This window comes from Ovis canadensis, chromosome 15 (genome assembly GCF_042477335.2).
Source record: "Ovis canadensis isolate MfBH-ARS-UI-01 breed Bighorn chromosome 15, ARS-UI_OviCan_v2, whole genome shotgun sequence".
Taxonomy (NCBI): Eukaryota; Metazoa; Chordata; class Mammalia; order Artiodactyla; family Bovidae; genus Ovis; species Ovis canadensis.
The window spans coordinates 89,755,681-89,777,245 of record NC_091259.1 but is presented as its reverse complement, the minus strand read 5'-3'; the positions used below and the strand labels follow the sequence as shown (position 1 = coordinate 89,777,245).

Here is a 21,565-nt window from a genome sequence, read left to right as displayed (position 1 = left end):
CTTTCTTCTTGCCCCATCCAAAGGCCTTTCATTTATATTTTTTCTTTGACTTCCAGGACAGGTTCCCCAAGCATCACTGGGTGGTAAGGGCTTTGAGGATCAGGCTAAGAAACTTGAATGTCATCAAGCTATTAATGAACAGCAGTACTGATGAATATTCTTGGGCAAGGCATGACATGATTGGACCTGTGTTTAGGGAGGACCTTCTTCAGGTTAAGGAGGAAAGGGTGAACTAGAGAGAGTCTGAAGGGAAAAAGAAGGTGGTTGGAAGACTTTGGTAGACCATGAACAATCAGGTTCAAATGGTCTGACAAAAAGGGGCTGGTACGGAGATGCCTTAAAAGAAGAATTTGCTTCTATTGATGATCTGCTTATTCTGCAAGTATCAAAAAAGAAAAAGAGTCCTTTCTGAAATTTTGCCTTGACAAGGAGGGAGGGAGATAGGCAGGGATTTTTTAAAAACGCCACACTCTTCCAGTATTTCATCCTTATACCCTTCACTCTGCAACGAGGAGTAAAAGGCTAGAGGGGTTTGGGGATTTTATTCACATATCTTTTTAATCTAGAAAAGAGTAACTACATACAAACTACTGCATTGCCCCAGTATTAAGCCTTAAAGGGTCCCCAAGAATGTAGGTCGTAGGCTAAGAGCTGGGAATGTCGGGAAGGGGCGTGATTTTTTTTTTAACTTCACAGTGGGAGGTTTTGACCCTGAAAAAAGAGCAGTGGGTGGGGTCTAGGAGTGGAGACAGGAAAAGGGAGCAGATTTTTCTCATCTGGATGCAGCTTGAAGAGCTGCCAGCAAAAACAGGGTGCAGCTGCCATCTTGCCCAAACCCTCGAATGAGGCCACAGGGCCCCATGGGTTTGCACAATACCCACTTCCTTCTGTTTTTTTTTTTTTTTTTGGCATGTTCTTTCACCAGGCACACAAATAGACTTCAGATCTTTCCAAGTGGGACATTCCATAAACCATAAACAAAGCATGGACATGAAGGAAATCTGGTCTTAGTCAAACACCAAACTATTATTTTTGCATTAAACTCCCTGCACATATATTTTTTTTTTAAATGAAGTCTATCAAGTGATGCTCCCCATTGCCATCCATTTCTCAAGTCCTCATGTTGGCAGGGCAGGGATGGGCCCAGGGCGGCACGCAGCCGTGGGGTGTGGAGGACTGAACGTGGACTTTGGATTCTGGAAGACTTTCGTGCAGATTCCAGCTCTACCCAGCCTCTCCGCAGACCTTGTCAGGCACTTCTCCGAAATGCCATTTTCACATCTGAAAGTGCATCTAAGGATGCTTTTCACTGGGAGCTACTATGAGGATGTTGCGAAATAAAGGATATGAAAGGAGCGATCCACACAGCCCAAAACGGTAGTACCTGTTGGTCTTCTTTCCTCTTCCTCCTTATCGTACAAAGTCACAGAGTTTAGAATTTTAAGGAACCAATAAGGTCAACTAATTCAGATCCACTCTGTCCCTCTCACTGCTGCTGTTCACTCCCTAAGTCACGTCTGACTCTTTGCGACCCCGTGGACTGCAGCATGCCAGGCCCCTCTGTTGTCCATTGTCTCCTGGGGTTTGCTCAGATTCATGTCCCTTGAGTCAGTGATGCTGTCTAACCATCTCATCCTCTGCCGCCCCCTCTCCTTTTGCCTTCAGTCTTTCCCAGCATCAGGGTCTTTTCCAGGGAGGTGGCCAAAGTATTGGAGCTTCGGCTTCAGCATCAGCCCTTCCGATGAATAATCTGGAATATATTCTCTCTCATAGCCTATTCATTTTACTTTTTTCCAGTTTTATTAAGATACAAATGACATACAACTTTGCATTAGTTTAAGGTGTACAGCATAATGGGTTAGTGTATGTATATTTTGTGAATTGATTACCACGTAGGTTTATGTAGTTAAGATACATCGACTCACATAGTTACACAATTTTTCTCGCGAGGAGAACTTTTAAGATGTACTGTCTTAGCAACTGTTAAATATATGATGTGTTTTTGTTAACTTTAGTCACCATGATGTACATCTCCAGAAATTATTTCTCTTATTGCTGGAAGTCTGTACCCCTTGGTCAGCTTCACCCATTGCTGCCGGCAGCCGCCAATCTGATTTGTGTTTCTATGAGTTTGCTTGTTTTTGGATTCCACGTGTAAGTGAGATCATCACTGTCTTCTCCTCCCTTACTTCTCACTCACTTCTAGTGATGGAGAATTTGCTCCATTCCAGAGCATCCTCTCTACCTTTGGACTATCCTATTTGTTTCCTTTTAATCTCTCTGTCTCTTTCTCTCCTTCAGTTTTACCCATTCAGTCCTAACTCCAACCCTTGGAGTCGTCCAAAAGATATTTTTGCACTGAAGAAGTTCTGTAAAATATTTGATGCTACACAAAGGTGACTGTAGTTGATGATATAGTTACCTATTTTGAAGCCAAACGCCACTCTTGGCTTCCCTATCTCTAGGGAAACCTTATTGGGCCCAGATCAGGGACTAGAAATATAATGGAAGCAGGGCCAGTGGAAATCAACTCCACCAACCAAAGCTGGCATCCTTATCAACTCCACCAACCAAAGCTGGCATCCTTATCAACTCCACCAACCAAAGCTGGCATCCTTATCAACTCCACCAACCAAAGCTGGCATCCTTATCAACTCCACCAACCAAAGCTGGCATCCTTATCAACTCCACCAACCAAAGCTGGCATCCTTATCAACTCCACCAACCAAAGCTGGCATCCTTTTTTCCTCTGAGCCCAGGTGGGCAGCCACGTTGCTAGTCGGCTCTCTCTGGGGCCTCTCATCCCCTTAACTAGAGACCAATAGCACCTTGGAGAGTATGGGTTTTGCTTTAGAGTCCTGTTGAGTTCTTCCTTTGGTGGCCAATTTAAAATAGCTACATTCAAATTTTATTTATTTTTTTGACCAACACCACAGTGCTCCAGGTGCCAGCAGAGATGAGTTTTATCCTTGCTACAAGCTTCTGGTCTTCAATATCCGACTGAAACAGAGTTTAAGGAGTTTTGGGTGAGTCTGCTCTTTGCCTTTCTTGAGAAATAGTTCGCAGTGAATCCTTGAATGTCAGAATAGGAGGGTTGGAAAGACCCTTGAAAATGGGCAAGGTAGAGGGGTGCTCTTCCCTCCTGCTCTGACTTTAACTAGAGGAGCTGGACTAGACCTATTTTATAAATCTGGAATTTTACAGGAGATCTTGTTTTTAAAGTTTCTGCTAGTTACTAATGGAAATTAAGATGGAAAGAAAGAAGGAAGGGAAGTGGAGTAGAAGACAATGATCTGAGTTAATTTTTTGTATAAGGAGATTAAGATCCAGAAAGGCAAATATCTTTTCCCAAGGTCACACAGCCCAAAGGTAGGAGTAACAGGACTTGGATGAGCAATTTTCTTTCTCGCCTATTCTAGACTCATGAATATGTGCATGTGTGCCCACGATGTAAAAATATCATCTACAGTTTCCTTGGATTCTCTCTAGGGATCACTGAAACTCCAGGTTTTAGAATAAGGTAAAGCAGAAAGGGCTACTCCTGGAAAATGAGATTTAGGTTCTAACTTTACCTCTGATACCAAACAACTATATAGTCACACTCAGACCACACAAACTAATGTGTATGTGTGTGTGTGTGTGTAAATGTGCATATATATATATATGCATATTAGTTAAATAATTATAAGGCAATTCAATGTATGCCATGTACTTTATTTCTTTATCTTCACCTTCAGACAATTCAGGTCAAAGTAACCAGGTAATCGATACAGTAATCATATAAAATAATTGGCAGTCGCCGTGTGTCCCACTCTAAAAATGTAATAGACTAGATATCTTAGAACCTTGAGGCTGAAGTAGCAAGAATCAGGGTGAAACTTGCTAAAACATGCCTTTGACAATGACTGTGAATGTGAGACACAAAGCGGGGAGACTAGTTGTCTGGCTAGATGTGGTTCCTTACTGCAGAGTGAGTGACGTCATTATGTCTCCAGGGTGGGTTTGTTTCTCCATCTACCTGTTTAATTCGAATCTTCACCAGCTTTCTTGCTGGCCTTGGAGGCAACTTTCCCGTCTTCCTTCTCAGCCTCTTTCACTTTCATCCACCTTCTCCACTGCTCCTGCTCTGCTCTCAGTTACATGGTTAAATTAGTGTTTGACATCTAGTTCCCTGTTTACAGAAAAAGTTAAATGTAAAAAACAAGCAAAAATAAAATGTCCTTGCTTTCTCTTTTGGCCATAGGGAAAAGGTCAAACTCCTTATTATGATATTTATTCAACGAATATGTATTGAATACGTACTTTGTCCAAGCACTGGTCTGGCTGCTTGTGATACTTCAATGAACAAAAGAGATGAAAATGCCAAAAAACCGCAAACTTCATTGAGTTTAGATTCTTGTGGAGGGAGCGAGACCACTGGTAATCAATAGGCAATGAGCTATTTGCTGTGTAGAAGGCGCGCTGTGCGTATGTGCTTAGTCGCTCAGTCGTGTCCGACTCTTCGAGACCCCATAGCCCGCCAGGCTCCTCTGTCCACTGGGATTCTCCAGGCAAGAATACTGGAATGGGTTGCCATGCCTTCCTCCCCGGGATCTTCCTGACCCAAGGATCAAACCTAGGTCTCCTGCATTGCAGGTGGATTCTTTACCATCTGAGCTACCAGGGAAGCCCAGAAGAGGAGATAAGTCTTATCAAAAGAACACAGCAGGGCAAAGGGGACAGAAGTCCAGAAGTGGAGAGAAGGTTGAAATTCAATGTGGACATGTAAATCCATATATATATATAGTATGTGCCATTATATATGCAATAAATGTAATTATACATATGAAACATTACAACATATGTCTCATCATCTTCACTTTTGAAGCCCTTTCACAGTTTGTTCAGCCCCTGCCGTCTCTCAAAGGTAGACTTAATTATCTTCTCTTAGTTCTGATTACTCTGTGCTCTGGCCATGCTAACACTGTAAAGGCTCCTCAAATGATATGTTCTCCTGTGCTTTTGCAAATGCTTTTTTCCATTTTTAACACATCTTGAGCGAACCACCTGTCAACCACTCACACACAAAATTTTCATTCTGGTGACTCTTTCCTCATTGTTGGAGTCCTCAAACGCATTTCCTCTCAGATGCGGTGCCCCAGACCCAGGGCGCTGGGCAAGCACTGCTCTCGGCACACCTGGGGCACTGGGGTGTGATCCGCTTATTTCCTGACTGTCTCATGCAATGTGTTGAATATTTTGAGCTTAATAGCAATGTTTTATTACTTTCTACATCATCTTCATTTCTCTGTCAAACACACAGTATTGATAACATTGAGTGTAAACATTTCACAGCATGGAGCTTTTTTCCTTACCCTTTCTTTAATTTCTAAAGGGGAAGCCAGTTTTTCACATCCCTAAGTGCTTCATTACTCTGCTTTAAGGAAAAAGAACATGTTGACTCCATAAAGCCTGGTCACGACAATGATGATAAGAAACGCAAAACTGCCTCTCTAGGAATTTCTTTTCGAAAAAGAAAAAATCTAGTATAAATCTGAGTGGCTCAATAATTGAATCACAAAGCTTATTGTTCAGTCACTCAGTCATGTCTAACTCTTTCTGACCCCATAGACTGCAGCACACCAGGCTTCCCTGTCCCTCACCAACTCCCGGAGCTTGCTCAAACTCATGTCCATTGAGTTAGTGATGCCATCCAACCATCTCATCCTCTGTCGTCCCCTTCTCCTCCTGCCTTCAATCTTTCCTAGCATCAGGGGCTTTTCAAATGAGTCAGCTCTTCACATCAGGTAGCCAAAGTATTGGAGCTTCAGCTTCAGCATCAGTTCTTCCAGTGAACACTCAGGACTGATTTTCTTTAGGATGGACTGGTTGGATCTTCTTGCAGTCCAAGGGACTCTCAAGAGTCTCCTCCAACACCACAGTTCAAAAGCATCAATTCTTTGGCACTCAGCTTTCTTTATAATCCAACTCTCACATCTGTACATGACTACTGGAAAAAGCATAGCTTGGAGTATACTGACCTTTGTTAGTAAAATAATGTCTCTACTTTTTAATGTGTTGTCTAAATTTGTCACAGCGTTGCTTAGAACAACTGAAAAAAAAAGGGCGGGGGGGGGTGGTATTTAATGCCAGTGCTGTGAATAACTGCCTTTGATAAAGCTGTGATGCGGACAGTGAAGGAGATGATCCAGATAATGAAACATGCCAGTCTATTCTGGGGCCGGTCACTTTTGCATAAACAAATGAGATCAGGGTGACGAAAATCTTTTGGAAAAACCCAACAAATGCTGTAGAGGGGATTTCTGCGTTGGGTGGAGGTAAGACATTTGCCTTTCACCGTCTCTTTGGGCTCTGAGGGTCTAGGGTTCCATGACAGAACCAAATGGTTTCTTTACCTGGATTTTCATTGCCTCAGGAATTGCATTCTGGGGCTCTGAAGGCAGCAGAGAGAAGAGAGATGGCCCTGGGGCAGAACATCAGCCTGATGAGCAATTTCCTCCTTGTGGGATTTTCAGAGCATCCCGACCTTCAGGTTACCCTCTTTATTCTGTTTCTGGGGATCTTCTCCTTGACTCTGGCGTGGAACCTGGGCCTCATCATCCTGATCGCGGTGGAGTCACACCTCCACTCCCCCGTGTATTTCTTCCTCGGTAGTTGTCCCTCACAGACCTCTTGTATACCTCCTCCACAGCCCCGCTCCTGCGCTGTCCGCCCAGTTTCTCTTCGTGGGGACGGGAGGCGCGGAGGCCGCCTGCTGGCAGCCTTGGCGGCCGGCCGGCTCGCCGCCGTCTGCCCCTCTGCTCTGCGCGGCCTCGTGACGCCCCGTCTGCGTGCGGCCGGCCGGCGCAGCACACGCTGGAGGCCTCCTCGCCGGACTGGTCCAGACCAGCTCTGTGTCCGGCTCCAATGCTGCGGGCCGCGGGCTATTCCCCGCTTTTTCTGGGACCTGCCCGCCTCTGCTGGTCATAGCAAACACCCTCTGCTGCGATTCATGGGGTCGCAAAGGTCGGACACGACTGAGCAACTGAACTGAACTGATAGAAAATATTGTATTTTTTACTTTGGAAGTTTGTTTATATCATTTCTTTTTAGATTCCACATATAAGGAATGTCATGCAATATTTCTCCTCCTCTGTCTGACTTACTTCACTCAGTATGACACTTTGTAGGTCCATCCATGTGGCCGAACGCAGGGCATGACTTCATTCCTTTTGATGGCTGAGTGATATTCCACTGTATATATGCAGCACATCTTTATCCAGTCCTCTGTCATGCACAATCAGGTTGCATTCATGTATTTTTGGTGACACCCCTTAGCTTTATGGCCTTAGGCGCTGTGTGGCTGATACCTTAAGCCAGCTGGAGCATGGCCTTATGGCCACAAACATTCATTGGAGACCTCTTTACAAAGTACCATGCATACCAACCCATTCATGACTTGGGACAAATGTTTTCTTCCCCTTGCCTTGGGTGCTGATCTATCCCAAGGTTGATCCTGACCCGGAAGGCTGACTCTAGATTAGGAACCTGAGAGCCCTCACTGAGTTGGGTTTAGCAATGGTTACTCAGAGCCAGCAAAGCAATAAGATACATGTAGACTGTGGGTGAAAAGAGATTAAGGTCACATCTGCGGGGTCATGAGGTTCCCTGGGGCTAGAAATACGGACCTAAACCAGCGGATCCAAAGCTGTGAGCAAGTCACCGTGAGCACAGAGCAAAGACAGCGCAGAAGCTCTGAAGGAGGTCAGAGTGCCGTGCGGCCAATGCTCACAGCTGAAGCCACTGAGTGACCGGGTGGGACCTGACTTAAGAGACGGTCAGAGGAGAGAGACTGCCTCTGGCAGCTCTGACTCCACGTCTGTTCCCTAGACCGCTTCTCACTCTTGGCCTTGCATGGATGTTTGGCTTACCCTCTGTTCTCACCTCATCTCCAGTTGAATTTCCCTTCATGTACTAGAGTTGGTATCTTGTTTATTGTTTCTCTGGAATTTGACCACAGCCCGGAACATGATTCCACTAACCCTCCCGTCGTTTTCACGAATTGCTTCGGAAGGGGCCCCACGCTGTGACGTGGTCTGAGATAGGAAAGCCGACTCCGTGAGTCTGCAGCAGAACTGAATGTGGATTTTAATTTGTCTTTGATCCTATTTCACAAGATGGTTCTTGAGCAAAGGATGCTTACCAAGTCTTGCTTCTTTAGTGGTTGTGTGTACAGATCATGGTGAACCATGACAGTCATCCTTAAGCTCCTTTAACTTTGGCTATAACTCTTCTGCTTCAGTCCTTTTAATTCATGCTGGGATTTGATGCACTTTCTGACCACTTGGGTTATTGGCAGTTTATACATAGGAGGGGGCGTCCTGGGTGCTCAGCAGCAGAGAATCTGGCTGCCAGTGCAATAGACGGGAATTTGATCCTTGGTTCAAGAAAACCCCCTGGAGAAGGAAGTGGCAACCCACTCCAGGATTCTTGCCTGGGAAATCCCAAGGACAGAGGAGCCTGGTGGGCTACAGTCCAAGGGCAGGGGTCACAAGAGTCGGACACAGCTTAATGACTAAATAGCAACAACATATACAGGAGGGGCTATGACTTTGAAGTCCCTCTGTGAAGTCTTCCTTGGTCTCTGACTCCTGCAGACGAAGTTACCCATTACTGTGGTATATTCCCATAGCATCCTCTATCTCATCTATCAGCTCCTGTGAGACTGCAGTTTTTCCTTTTTTACTTGTCTGTCTTCTCAAGTTGTAAACATCTCTCTACTGTTTTCCTGAAGCATAGGATATGACTGGGACAAACTCTGTGTTAAAAAGTATTTGCTTAATTAATGAATAAATCTCAATTCACTTGGCAGATGATTTAAAAATTTTATGTCAAAGGAAGATATTAACACTTATTAGAAGCTTATTACCGGAGAAGGCGATGGCACCCCACTCCACTACTCTTGCCTGGAAAATCCCATGGACAGAGGAGCCTGGTAGGCTGTGGTCCACGGGGTTGCGAAGAGTCGGACACGACTGAGCAACTTCCCTTTCACTTTTCACTTTCATGCATTGGAGAAGGAAATGGCAACCCACTCCAGTGTTTTTGCCTGGAGAATCCCAGGGACGGGGGAGTCTGGTGGGCTGCTGTCTATGGGGTCACATGGAGTCGGACATGACTGAAGTGACTTAGCAGCAGCAGCCGAAGCTTATTATATGCCAGGCATTGTTCCCAAAGCTTTTAAAAACTGTATTCCAACTCTATAACATATGTGCAGATTCTCCATTTTAAAAAATTAGAACACCATCGGTAAGGGAATGTTTCCTTTATTTTTTAATTTTTAAAGAAATTTTTTGATCTGGATCATTCTTTGGTAGAGTCTTTACTTAATCTATTACAATATTGTTTCTGTTCTATGCTTTTTGGATTTTGGGCCAGGAGGTATGTGGAATCCCAGCTCCCCAACCAGGGATCACACTGGTACCACCTTCATTGGAAGGCGAAGTCTCAACCACGGGACCACCAGGGAAAAAAGTCCCAGATGTTTCTTTTAAACAGTAACCCTCCATTGCAACCTCTTCCTGCACTCCCCAGGAGGTAATTATGGTTTATATTGGCATGAAAATGTATACTTTTTCTGCTTAATAATATTCTTATATGTACCAGTCAGAAATATATAGTGCTGTTTCATGTGGCTCTATATGTCCTCACATAAGTGAAATGCATATTGATTGGTTTTTCTATATGCTGATTTTTTAAAAAGTCAACCATTACTTCCTGGACCTCTTTCTGTGTTATACATATAATTCTCCCTCAGTCTTTTCCACTGTTTTGTAGAACTGACACACCAAAACCTATGAACCTATTCCTCCCTGGACATTTAGGGAGTTTCCAGTTTTGGCTAATTTATTACAAAGAGTGTTGCAACATACACGTTTATATACATCCTTCCTGCTAATATGCACTTTTATGGTAAAACTGAGAAGTCAAATTGCTGCCTATAGGACATGTATATTTAAAAGTTTTTATAGACACTGCCAAGTTCTGTCTAGAGTGGCTATAAATGGAGCCTCCTGATAGCAATGTGATAGGACAGCTGTATCGTACCCAGATGAAGGGTGACCACTATCAATATCAAACTGATTTTTCCCTCCCCGATGTTTCTTCAAATGTACTCTTTTAATCTTTGAAATGAACCTGTTAGACAGGATTGTTTATTGTCCTCATTTACTACAGAAAGTCTCTGATATACACAATTTTTTCTTTTAATTCTCACAATCAAAGTATGAGACAGGGGTTTTAATCATCTTTATCTAAGAGATAAAGTACGTAAGGCTCAGGAAGGAGGTTACATAACATATCTGAAGGCACACAAGCTAAAATCTTAAGTGTATGTCTACATGATACCAAGTCCATTAACTGAATACATATTCTCACACATATGCTTGGCATCATCCAGAGATGAAGAAAATATTAAAACAAATTCTGTTAAAAAAAAAAGGAAAGACTAATTTCTCAAGTCAGGCATGATTTCAGGGCATGAAGAGAGAGGAGTACTGACTGGCTTCTGTTAAACAGTTAGGACTAATTTCAGTAAGACCACCACCAGGTTCTGTATGAGAAGTTCTAGACCAGGAGTTTCATTTTTAAACAGCAATTCATGAAGTATTATTCAAAAGCGGATCTGTTAATGGAACAATCTTATAAGCGGCTTTATTCCCAAGTAATTGTGAAACGAGGAGAAACCAAGATGTTAAAATTGAATTAATTAAATTAATATTAGTGAATAACATTTTTCAAAGGTAACAGTAGTAATGAAGCGCCAACTCAAGCTCCCTGGTGGTTCAGAAGGTAAAGAATCTGCCTGCAATGTAGGAAACTCCAGGTTTAATCCCTGGATTGGGAAGATTCCCCTGGAGAAGGAAATGGCAACCCATTCCAGTATCCTTGCCTGGAGGATTCCATGGACAGAGGAGCCTGGCGGGCTACAGTCCATGAGGTCACAAAGACTCAAACACGACTCAGTGATTACGACTTTAGCTTTCTGTATTCACGTAAAGAAAGGACCAGCTGTGCTGCAGGCTCCAGAGTAGGAGAACAGTCTAGAGAGCAATGTATCAGGATACCAGGTTCAGTTCAGTTCAGTTCAGTTCAGTTGCTCAGTCATGTCCGACTCTTTGCGACCCCATGAATCGCAGCACGCCAGGCCTCCCTGTCCATCACCAACTCCCAGAGTTCACTCAGACTCACGTCCATCGAGTCCGTGATGCCATCCAGCCATCTCATCCTCTGTCGTCCCCTTCTCCTCCTGCCCCCAATCCCTGCCAGCATCAGAGTCTTTTCCAATGAGTCAACTGTTCGCATGAGGTGGCCAAACTACTGGAGTTTCAGCCTCAGCATCACTCCTTCCAAAGAAATCCCAGGGCTGATCTCCTTCAGAATGGTTAAGGGCATAGTATTATGGCAAGGCAGGTGGTGGTTGATGCTTTTAAGTCTCCCACTGGATTAAGCCAGACAAAAGAGAGTGATTAAAGAAGAGTTTAGCAGACAACATTGTATCAACATCCACAATGAATGGTTTATACTGGAGGACCCCAGAGGAATTTTACACTCTGACTGCTTTCCTATCAACAATTTTACTGTGATGATTCCATTAACACTGTGAACTGTACCACTGAACATGGAAACACAAGTTCTTTCTATTTTGATCACTGAGAAGCTTTGAGTAAAATCTGTGACGTCTGTAGCCGGAATTTAGGTCACTGTGATGAGCGTTTTTACTCCTATTCTTGGCTCTGATCTCTCTTTTTTTCCTCCACTGTTCTTTTAATCTGTTATTTCGTGTTATTTTGCGCAAGCTGCTTGCTCAAACATTTTGGAGCCAAGTAGAGTAGAAAGATGACCAAAGAGTTTGCTTTACCCACAGGTTGGTGCATTAGACAATGAATTCACTTGGTTCTCTGGGTCCCACATCTCTCTAACCTCAGCTGAAGTAAGATTTCTCTCCCTGATCTTCAGCCATCTCAGATGCCCTTGGCCTCGTTTTCCTAACTCTATCTCTCCGCTTCTCTCTGTCTCCGTCTCTTTCTCCCTGCGCGTCTCACTGTGACTCTGTCTCTCTGTGTCTTGGAAGACCACCCAGACCCTCTGGTCCAAGCTGAGATGTTCCTCTCTGATCACTTGTCAGCCGGCACTTTCTTTTTCACGTCATTCATCGTTGTTTGGTGTCTGTCCTCCCGCTAGGCTATAATCCCTATGCAGAGCAAGTGGTGCCTGAAACATAGCGCTTGGACACACGATTCTTGTGAACACTTTAATAATTTTCTTCATCTCAGAACATTGTTAGCCATCAGTAACCTCCGAGGACTAGCTTGTTCCACTCCCCTCTTTTCACAAAGAATTGAGGCTCTAAGCGGTGAAATAATTTGCAAATGAGTCACAGCTGGCTATTGAGAACGTTCCTTTTCAGCCCAGCAATCTTCCCATGCATACACAACAGCTGGCCGTTGCCGTCAACAATTCACCCAAAAGGAGGTGAAAGGTTCCTTAAGAAAGAATGCGGTGTGGTCTGAAAGCCCTGGCTTCACAGTTTGGCAGCTCTGACTTCCTGTTTTCAGGAAAATCATGCCGCTTCAGCTCTGCCTTGTGAACTCTTCCCCTTCTAATCATAGTTATAAAACCTCGGCTGGGAGAAACTGTACATAGACTGGCAGTTTTCAGACTATGTTCCAGGGACCCCATGAAGGAAATGAAGCTACTGGGCGTGGAGGCTGGTCCTTGCTTGTCAGGCTCTCTTACGCATTCTGTGGACTAGTTTTCATGAAGTCCTGCATTGGAAAGTAAGGGTTCCACCGCTAAAATCACGTTTACAATCTGCAAATCTAATACAGTCCTCTAACTCGGAGAATTAGAATTAGGAAATGGGAGTCCAGAGACGAGCATCAGTTTGCAAGAAGTTGAGGCGAGGATTCCACCTGAGTTCTCCCAACTCCCTGTGATTTGACCGAGGCACTTCTTTCTACACACGCACACATATACACTCACAAACACACACATACACTAACACATGTATACATTCACATACACACTCACACACACACTCACACATACACATAGACACACAGTCACAAACACACACTAACACATATACACATTCACACACACATACACAGTCACAAACATACACAGTTATACAAACACTCATAAAGCACACACACAACTCACACATGCACATAGACAAGCTCACACACATACACACTCACACTCTCTCACACACATACACCACATACCAGGTTTGGGAAATGAAGGGGAAGCTAGGACGGCAGCCTGGTGTGCTGCAGTCCTTGGGGTCACAAAGAGCTGGACACAACTGAACAGCAGCAGCATCCTACTGCCTGTGAGGTGGCCTAACCCTGCTCCCCAGGACCTTGGCTTTCTCCCTTTTTCCCGGCCCTCCTCAGCCGGGCCACCCCCCGCCCCGGCCCCTGCCCCCCCCCCGCGCCCCCCCCCGCCCCTCGCCCCCGGCTCGCTTCCTGGGGGAAGGGGTGTGAGCGGGAGAGTTTGCCTCCCAAGCCCTCCTGCCGCAATGTGTGTGCCACCGCCCCTGTGTCTACCGAAAAGGCAGCTGGGCCGAACTGGCACAGCAAGAGGGGCCTAAGCGGCCGAGCCCACCAGGGGGACTCCCCGTTTCTGAGGCACACAGGCGCAGCAAGAGGGGCCTGGGCTGGCCGAGCCCACCCGGGGGACTCCCTGTTTCCGAGGCACACGGGCACGGGCACTGTTCTGCAGACACGAAGACTGAAGCTGAAAACCCAGAAAGGGCAATCCGTGGGTGCTGGAAAGAGAGAACTCAAAATCAGAGTAGGAGGTGTGCGGAAGCCTTGTGGCTTGGGGACTTTCTGAGCCAGATGCAGACCTCAGAGCAGGGGTTTGGGGTTTGAGGGGCTCTGGGAGGTCATCTCGGCCATTGGTCCTGAGTGCAGTGCTCATGGGGGTCAAGAAGGGCCGCCTGCACCTGTGGGTGAGGAAACCTCCACCCACACACCCATGAAAAATGACTAGGATGCCTGCCTCTTCCCCGAGGTCAGAGAACCTATGAACTGATCTGTGGCAACAGGCTTATGTTGACACAGGTGTGAGGTCCGAGATCACAGAGACTCAGAACCAAGCAATTAACACAAACACTGGTCCAGGGGTTGTAAGGCTTCAGCAGAGACAAAGTTAAGACCGTCTTGGAGGGGCAACTGAACAAACTGAGGCAAACCAGCCTCCCATAGCAAGCCCCGGTGGAAATGGAGCCCAGGAGTCACAAATGATAAACTGCACAGGGAAATAAGTCACCAAGAGGAAGCATCAGCAGGAGCAACATGTGGGCAAACGTACGTGCCGCAACCAGCATGGAACAGAATCTTCTTAAATTTTTCCAGTTGAAGATCACAGCCACGACTTTCAAGTTGAGGCAGGTTGGGACTGGATTGCAGACTCATGCAGATGCTGGAAAGGAGCTCGACACACCCTCTTATTTTACAGGTTGGGAAGCAGTGGCTCAGAGAGGGGAACTGACTTGCCCATGGTCGCCAGCAGGTTAGATCAGAATGAGGAATAGAATCCAAGTCTCCAGATTTCTAACCCTGGGCTACTTTTACTGCCCCATGTTGCCCTAATTCACCAAGATAGAAATGGAAGGGACTTCCCTGGGGGTCTAGTGTTAAGAATCCACCTGCCGATGCAGGGGACACAAGTTCGAGCCCTGGTCCAGGAAGATTCCACACGCTGCAGTGCAACTAAGCCCGTGGGCCCCAGCTGCTGAGTCCACGCTCCCCGGAGTCCATGCTCTGCCTCTAAGCCCGTGGGCCCCAGCTGCTGAGTCCACGCTCCCTGGAGTCCACACTCTGCCTCTAAGCCCGTGGGCCCTAGCTGCTGAGTCCACGCTCCCTGGAGTCCACACTCTGCCTCTAAGCCCGTGGGCCCCAGCTGCTGAGTCCACGCTCCCTGGAGTCCACACTCTGCCTCTAAGAGACACTGGCACAAGGAGAAGCCACAGCCACAACCAGAGGAAGTCCATGCACGGCAGTAGAGACCCAGAGTGGTCGAAGATTTAAAGATTTATAAATAAATAAATAACAAACTAAAATCCTAGTTTTAAGAGAAGGCCAGGAGGAAAGGAGGACAGAAAGGCCTACTTAAGACCGAGGAAGGGGATTCTCTGGTGGCCCAGTGGTTAGGATGATGCCACACTTCTGCTGCAGTGGGTGCAAGTTCAATCCCTGGTTGGGGAACTAAGATCCCTCATGAAATACAGAGAGAGAGAGAGAAAAAAAAAAAAAAGACCCAGGAAAACCCCAAATCAGGGCTCTGACTTATATTAGCAAAACTCAAGTTTGGTGTTTTCATAAAGAGAATTTTCCAGTAAGCCCCTCCTATCTCCACTTTGCATTATGCTGACCTTTCTTTCCTGCTCCCCCCTCCATTCTTCCCCTATTTTCCTTAGTCCTTCTCTTGACTGTCAGCTGGTGGACCTGTTATCAGATGGGGCAAGTCAGCTCTGTGATCCTGGCTCCTTCTTTCTCAACCTCTGCCCCACCCTCTGGGCAAGCCCTCCTCTCATACTGTGTAGGAGGGTTCAGTTCAGTTCAGTCGCTCAGTCGTGTCTGACTCTTTGCGACCCCATGAATCGCAGCACGCCAGGCCTCCCTGTCCATCACCAACTCCCGGAGGTCACTCAGACTCACGTCCATAGAGTCCGTGATGCCATCCAGCCATCTCATCCTCTGTCACCCCCTTCTCCTCCTGCCCCCAGTCCCTCCCAGCATCAGAGTCTTTTCCAATGAGTCAGCTCTTAACAAGTGAGGACCAAGTACCTCCAGGCCCCCTTCACTAGATGCAGATACTTGGCAGGGATGGGGACCAAGGTGGGTATGGAAACAGGTATGCGTTCAGTCCTGCAGGATCTGAGCTTTACATACCAGATCAGATATAAATAAGACAGAAGCTCATACAGGGATATCCCCTCTGGGCTCTTATAATTCATGCGTTACACAAGACATTAGGCTTACACTCTCCCCAACTCACTAAGATACAATTATAGACCAGAAAGCCAAAGTAAACTTTGCAATGAGAAATATAAGCAGTACAAGCTAGGCTGAGTAAGTGCTCAAAGATACTGACGCAAATCAAAACAAAAATCCTATAATCATTTGGCTTCAGCATGAAAACTCATTCTCAACCACTCAGTAACCCTACAATGCATTGCAATGTACATTCAGTTCAGTTCAGCTCAGTCGTTCAGTCGTGTCTGACTCTTTGCGACCCCATGAATCACAGCACGCCAGGCCTCCCTGTCCATCACCAACTCCCGGAGTTCACTCAGATTCACATCCATCGTTTCAGTGATGCCATCCAGCCATCTCATCCTCTGTCGTCCTCTTCTAGGTACAGACAAATACTGTTTGATTCCACTTGTACGACATACCTAGAAGAGTAAAATTCATAGAATCAGAAAGTATATGTGTGTGTGTGTGTGTGTGTGTGTGTGCGTGCGCACGCACCTGTGTGTTAGTCGCTGTCATGTTTGACTCTTTGTCACACTATGGACTGTAGCCCGCCAGACTCTTCTGTCCATGAAATTCTCCAGACAAGAATACTGGAGTGGGTTGTCATTCCCATCTCCAGGGGATCTTCCCAACCCAGGGATCGAACCTGGGTCTCCTGCATTGCAGACAGATTGCTTACTGTCTGAACCACCAGGGAAGCCCAGAGTGAGAAAGTACGTTGGTAGGTGTCAGAGTCCGGGGGTGGAGTGGTGAGGGGAAATGGGGTGTTGGTGTTTAATGCTGACAGAGTTTCAGTTCAGAAGGGTGAAGATTCAGGAGATGGATGGGGAAGAGAGCTGCATAGCAAAGTAGGAAGTGAACGGACTTAGTGCCACTGAATTGTACAGTTAAATGTGGCTAACATAGAATGTTTTAAGTGACTATTATCACAATAAAAATTTTTTAAAAGATCTGATTTACCAGAGAAATGTTCTCAAAGTATTAGCAGCTTTGTTGGCTTTATTCACTTGTTTATTCTTCCAGTGGTAACATATATTGATTAGGCTTTTGCTGTGTACCACATATAGCATTCGCCTTGAGTAATACAGTGACGGACGGATAAAAACCAGTCTCTTCCCATAAGGAGCTTACAGTTTACTAGCAAGTGAAAGTGCTGATTCTCAGTCTTGTCCAACTCTTTGTGACCCCATGGACTGTAGCTGGCAGTCTCCTCTGTCCACGGAATTCTCCAAGCAAGGATACTGGAATGGGCTGCCAGGGGATCTCCTTGACCCAGGGACTGAACGTGGGTCTCCTACACTGCAAGCAGGTTCTTTACCATCTGAGATACCAGGGAAGTCCACAGTTTAAGCTAGAGGAGAGAACAAAACATACATTCAAATAGTGATAAATGCAAGGGATGCTGTGGGGCATCGAGAGGAACAATATAATATTCATTAATCAGTCAGTTCAGTCGCTCAGTTGTGTCCAATTCTTTGCGACCCCATGGATGCAGCATGCCAGGCCTCCCTGTCCATCACCAGCTCCTGGAGTTTACTCAGACACATGTCCATCGAGTCAGTGATGCCATCCAGCCATCTCATCCTCTGTCATCCCCTTCTCCTGCCTTCAATCTTTCCCACCATCAGGGTCTTTCCCAGTGAGTCAGTTCTTCACATCAGTTGGGCAAAGTATTGGAGTTTCAGCTTCACCATCAGTCCTTCCAATGAATATTCAGGACTGATTTCCTTTAGGATGGACTGGTTGGATCTCCTTGAAGTCCAAGGGACCCTCAAATGTCTTCTCCAATACAACAGTTCAAAAGCATCAATTCCTCAGTGCTCAGCTTTCTTTATAGTCCAACTCTCACATCCATACATGACTACTGGAAAAACTATAGCCTTGACTAGACGGACCTTTGTTGGCCAAGTAATGTCTCTGCTTTTTCATATGCTGTCTAGGTTGGTCCTGGCTTTTCTTCCAGGGAGCAAGTGCTTTTTCATTAACCCTCTGCCTTCATTAGTGTTCCCGTGGAGGTACAATCTCGGTGCAGCAAATGTCAGAAGAAGGAGATAAGGCAGCGGAGAGACAAAGCAAATCAAGGGGCGAGTCTGATCTCAGCAAGGCAGCCGTGAGCAGTGGCAGGAAGTGCGATCTTAACTCCCTGCCCAGGAATTGAACCTGGGGAGCCCATGCCTCCCTTGCAGCTCAGTCGGTAAAGAATCTGCCTGCAGTGCAGGAGACCCAGGTTTGATCCCTGGGTCAGAAAGATCCCCTGGAGAAGGAAATGGCGACCCACTCCAGTATCCTTGCCTGGAGAATTCCATGGACACAGGAGACTGGTGGGCTGCAGTCCATGGGGTCGAGAAGAGTCAGGCACCACTGAGCGACTAACACTTACTTAGCCTGGATGAAAACCCAGAATCTTAGCCACCAGACCAGCAGGAGGCTAGAACTTATTTTCTCCTGGATCTCTGCCCCCAGGGAAAAATGCATCTATCACAGAGGCAGAAACTGTAAACTGTTAGAAATATACCATAACAACAAATGGGAGAGCGCACAGAGAAATGGTTTGTTTAGCTGAGACAGAAGCAAGGCAGAGATATACACCCAGAGAGAAAGAGTGTGGGTGTCCCCCAGTGAGGAGTGCAGTAAAGAGGCGGCTACGTCACTTTCATAGGTCAGTTCTTCTGGGCCTTTGTTTACTGTTAGCCAATTATCTGGATTCTCTTTCCACGCTGACCTACCCGGGACCCTCCCCTGGGTGTGCACAAACTCCCCAGCCAAGACAGATCTTGGAGTGAAAACTTCCGGGAGGAGCAAGGCTCATCATGGCCTGGTGTTATCCCCTGACGTTAGACCCACAAGGAGCCTTTCTGCACAAGTGTAGCATCTCCTTTTCCCAAAAGGGGCAGGGAGTGGAGATCCCTTAACCCTTTACTCAGACAGGGTTTGTGCCTCTTTGTCCTTGCTGTGACTATCGCCGTGACTATTAACGTAAAGTGTTGGCAAGAGATGAAGACTAGCTAATTACCCTGTGTCTGTCACTTCCCTTTCAGAGGGCAAGCAGGAGGCTGATTGTCAATGCCTTAATGGGACCCCGCCTAACTCTTGTCTCAGGAAATGCTAACAGCTGCAAGTATCCAGGCTGAAGTCCCCATCTGCACACCCCATGAAATGTGGACAGGAGGCCAGCTGCAAATGTCTGATCGGGAGCCCATCTATCTCCTGACTCAGATTCCTGAGCTGATCACAGTCTGAGGAAAGACACAGACAGTTGCTGAGTCATGTATGTGTCTGCCGGGAGCCGCCATGGGAGATCCCACCCATGACAAGGTCATGTGGAAGAGAACTGTTAAGCAAGTCTTCAGAACTCAACGGGCTCCCTAGGCTTTCTTGAGCATCTGCCCCCAAAACCAGAATCTGTCTGTTTTACTATTTCATGACTTTCACTAACTCCTCTGACATTAACAGGGGGCTAACCTTGATCACCTTTCTCTGGAGAAAATCAACTTACAGCTATAGCTAATAAGTCTCCTGGACATAAGAAGAATATTTCCAATCAAAACCCCTATGTTAGCATTTTAGTTTGCTTGGCAGATATATCCAGACTCTTGCAGCTACACATATGATTATTTCTATCCTCCCAACTGTGAGAGGCACAGAAAGCCTAAAACATAGAGCCTTTCAAAGAGTTAAAAGTTATTAGAGTAGTGTTAATGTAGGATTTCATTATTGGGCCAATGCTTGTTGCTAAGTTCCCATGTCTCTTATCCACTCTGCACCTGGGAGTGCATTAGTTAACATAGTTGAAAAGTAAGAAAAACAAGTGTAGCCTTGAAATTAACCACATCAGACTTTTGAGCTAATTGGTTCTTTCTTGTAATTTACTGCACCTTTACTCCGTGAGAAATGTAGCTTGTTTAATACTTTTTGAGGCTGATATAGATTAGAAATATAAGAAAAAACATTTCAGGGGAAAATAAGTTTTCTGGTTGAGAAGCGTTTATCAAAAGAGGGTTATAAAATGTTCTCAGGCCTCCAAGGCCAAAAGATAATGTACACAATATTGTTTATGAGAAAGGTTTGCAGAAAAATCCTGGTTTCGATAAAGGCGAAACAGATGTAATGTTTGGGCTGACTCTGTATGACTTTGCATCTTTCATTTCCCTCTATGTACAAGTAAAGGTATAAAAGACCCTTTTGAAAACAAAAACAATGGGCCTCGCTTGAAGAAGCTTGGTCACCCCGTGTTTTTCTTTTTTTCTCTTTTTTTCTCTCTTACTTTCTTTTTTCAGGCTGATCCCTTGGAGCACAGAGGCTCCCTGCGTTCACTTATCTGCCCGGGTTTCTAAGACCTGAACGGGAAGACGTTCTGCGTCTTCACTCCCTCGGGAGACCGGGAAGGCGCCTGTGGCCTCCGTGAACAGGGCAAACTTCTTGTCTCAAAGTTTTATTGGCTTTCTAAGTAAACCAAGGAATATCAGCCTCTTTCTCTCCTCTATTTTCTCATCTACAATATTCTTTCCTTATTTCTCTCTCTGAATCATCTGCCGATGCCGTTTTTCCTTCAGGTTCCCCTGGATCCTGCAGGGGCTGGACCCCAGCATGTGTCTTCCGACAGAGCCTAGGAAACCACCAGTCTTCACCGTGGTCCGCTGGAGGGAGAAAGGAGGAACAGCTCACGCGCCCAACTCCTCCTGCCTGTCCGTGTTCACTAGTGCAGAATCCTCTGTATTTCTGGGTTGTGTTCTCCAGCATCCTCTGACCAACTACTGGCGGAGCCATGGCCCACATCTGGTGGCTTGGGGCTTCACTTGAGTTCAAAAGTGAGGAAGGAGCCAAAGTCTTTTCGGATTCAGTCATGTTTATTATTTTTTTAAAATATGTATTTATCTGCTTCAGGCTGTCCCAGGTCTTTGTAGCTGCTCTTGGACTTTCTCTAGCTGCGGTAGGTGGGAGCTGCTCTCCAGCTGTGGCGCCTGAGTTTCTCTCACTGTGCTCACCAGCTCTAGAGTTCACGGGCTCAGCAGCTGTGGTCACGGGCTCAGTTGTCCCACGGCCTGTGACATCTTCCTGGACCAGTGACTGAACCCGGGTCCCCTGCATTGGCAGGTGGAGTCTTAAATGCTGGACCACAGAGAAGTCCTTCACAGTGTTTAGAGTCTCCAGACACAATAGGGTATTCAGTCAAATTCGGATGTCATTTATTGTTTTTTTAAGTAATTTATTTATCTGGCCACGTGGCTTGTGGGATCTTCATTCCCCGACCAGAGATCGAAGCCCACCCAGGCTTATGGCAGTGAAAGCACCAGGTCTTAACCCCTGGACTGCCAGTGAACTCCCAAATTTGAATGTGAGACTAATAGTGAATGTTTTCCTTAGTATAAGTATGCCCCCAATGTTGCACAAGACAAACGTCTACTAAAAAATTACTTGTTGTTTTCCTGAAATTTAAATGCAATTGGACATCTTGTATTTTCATCTGCTAAGTCATGCAACCTTCCTCTCGTGGGGCGGGTGGAGGCCACGGCAGAGTCTGGACCCCCTCCTGG

The 21,565-nt window shown here is 45.9% G+C and overlaps 2 long non-coding RNA genes across 2 annotated transcripts; one reads left to right on the top strand and one right to left on the bottom strand.

Moving 5' to 3' along the window:
- Window positions 1-1,150: 1,150 nt before the first annotated feature.
- On the top strand, window positions 1,151-20,241 carry LOC138420094 (uncharacterized). The gene is made up of 4 exons (XR_011249188.1): window positions 1,151-1,377; window positions 2,937-3,026; window positions 9,418-9,576; window positions 19,070-20,241. It is a non-coding gene; the product is annotated as an uncharacterized lncRNA (long non-coding RNA).
- Window positions 15,972-16,733, bottom strand: LOC138420753 (uncharacterized). Its single transcript, XR_011249298.1, has 2 exons — window positions 16,527-16,733; window positions 15,972-16,450 (listed from the first exon to the last, which is right to left on the bottom strand). It is a non-coding gene; the product is annotated as an uncharacterized lncRNA (long non-coding RNA).
- Window positions 20,242-21,565: the final 1,324 nt, after the last annotated feature.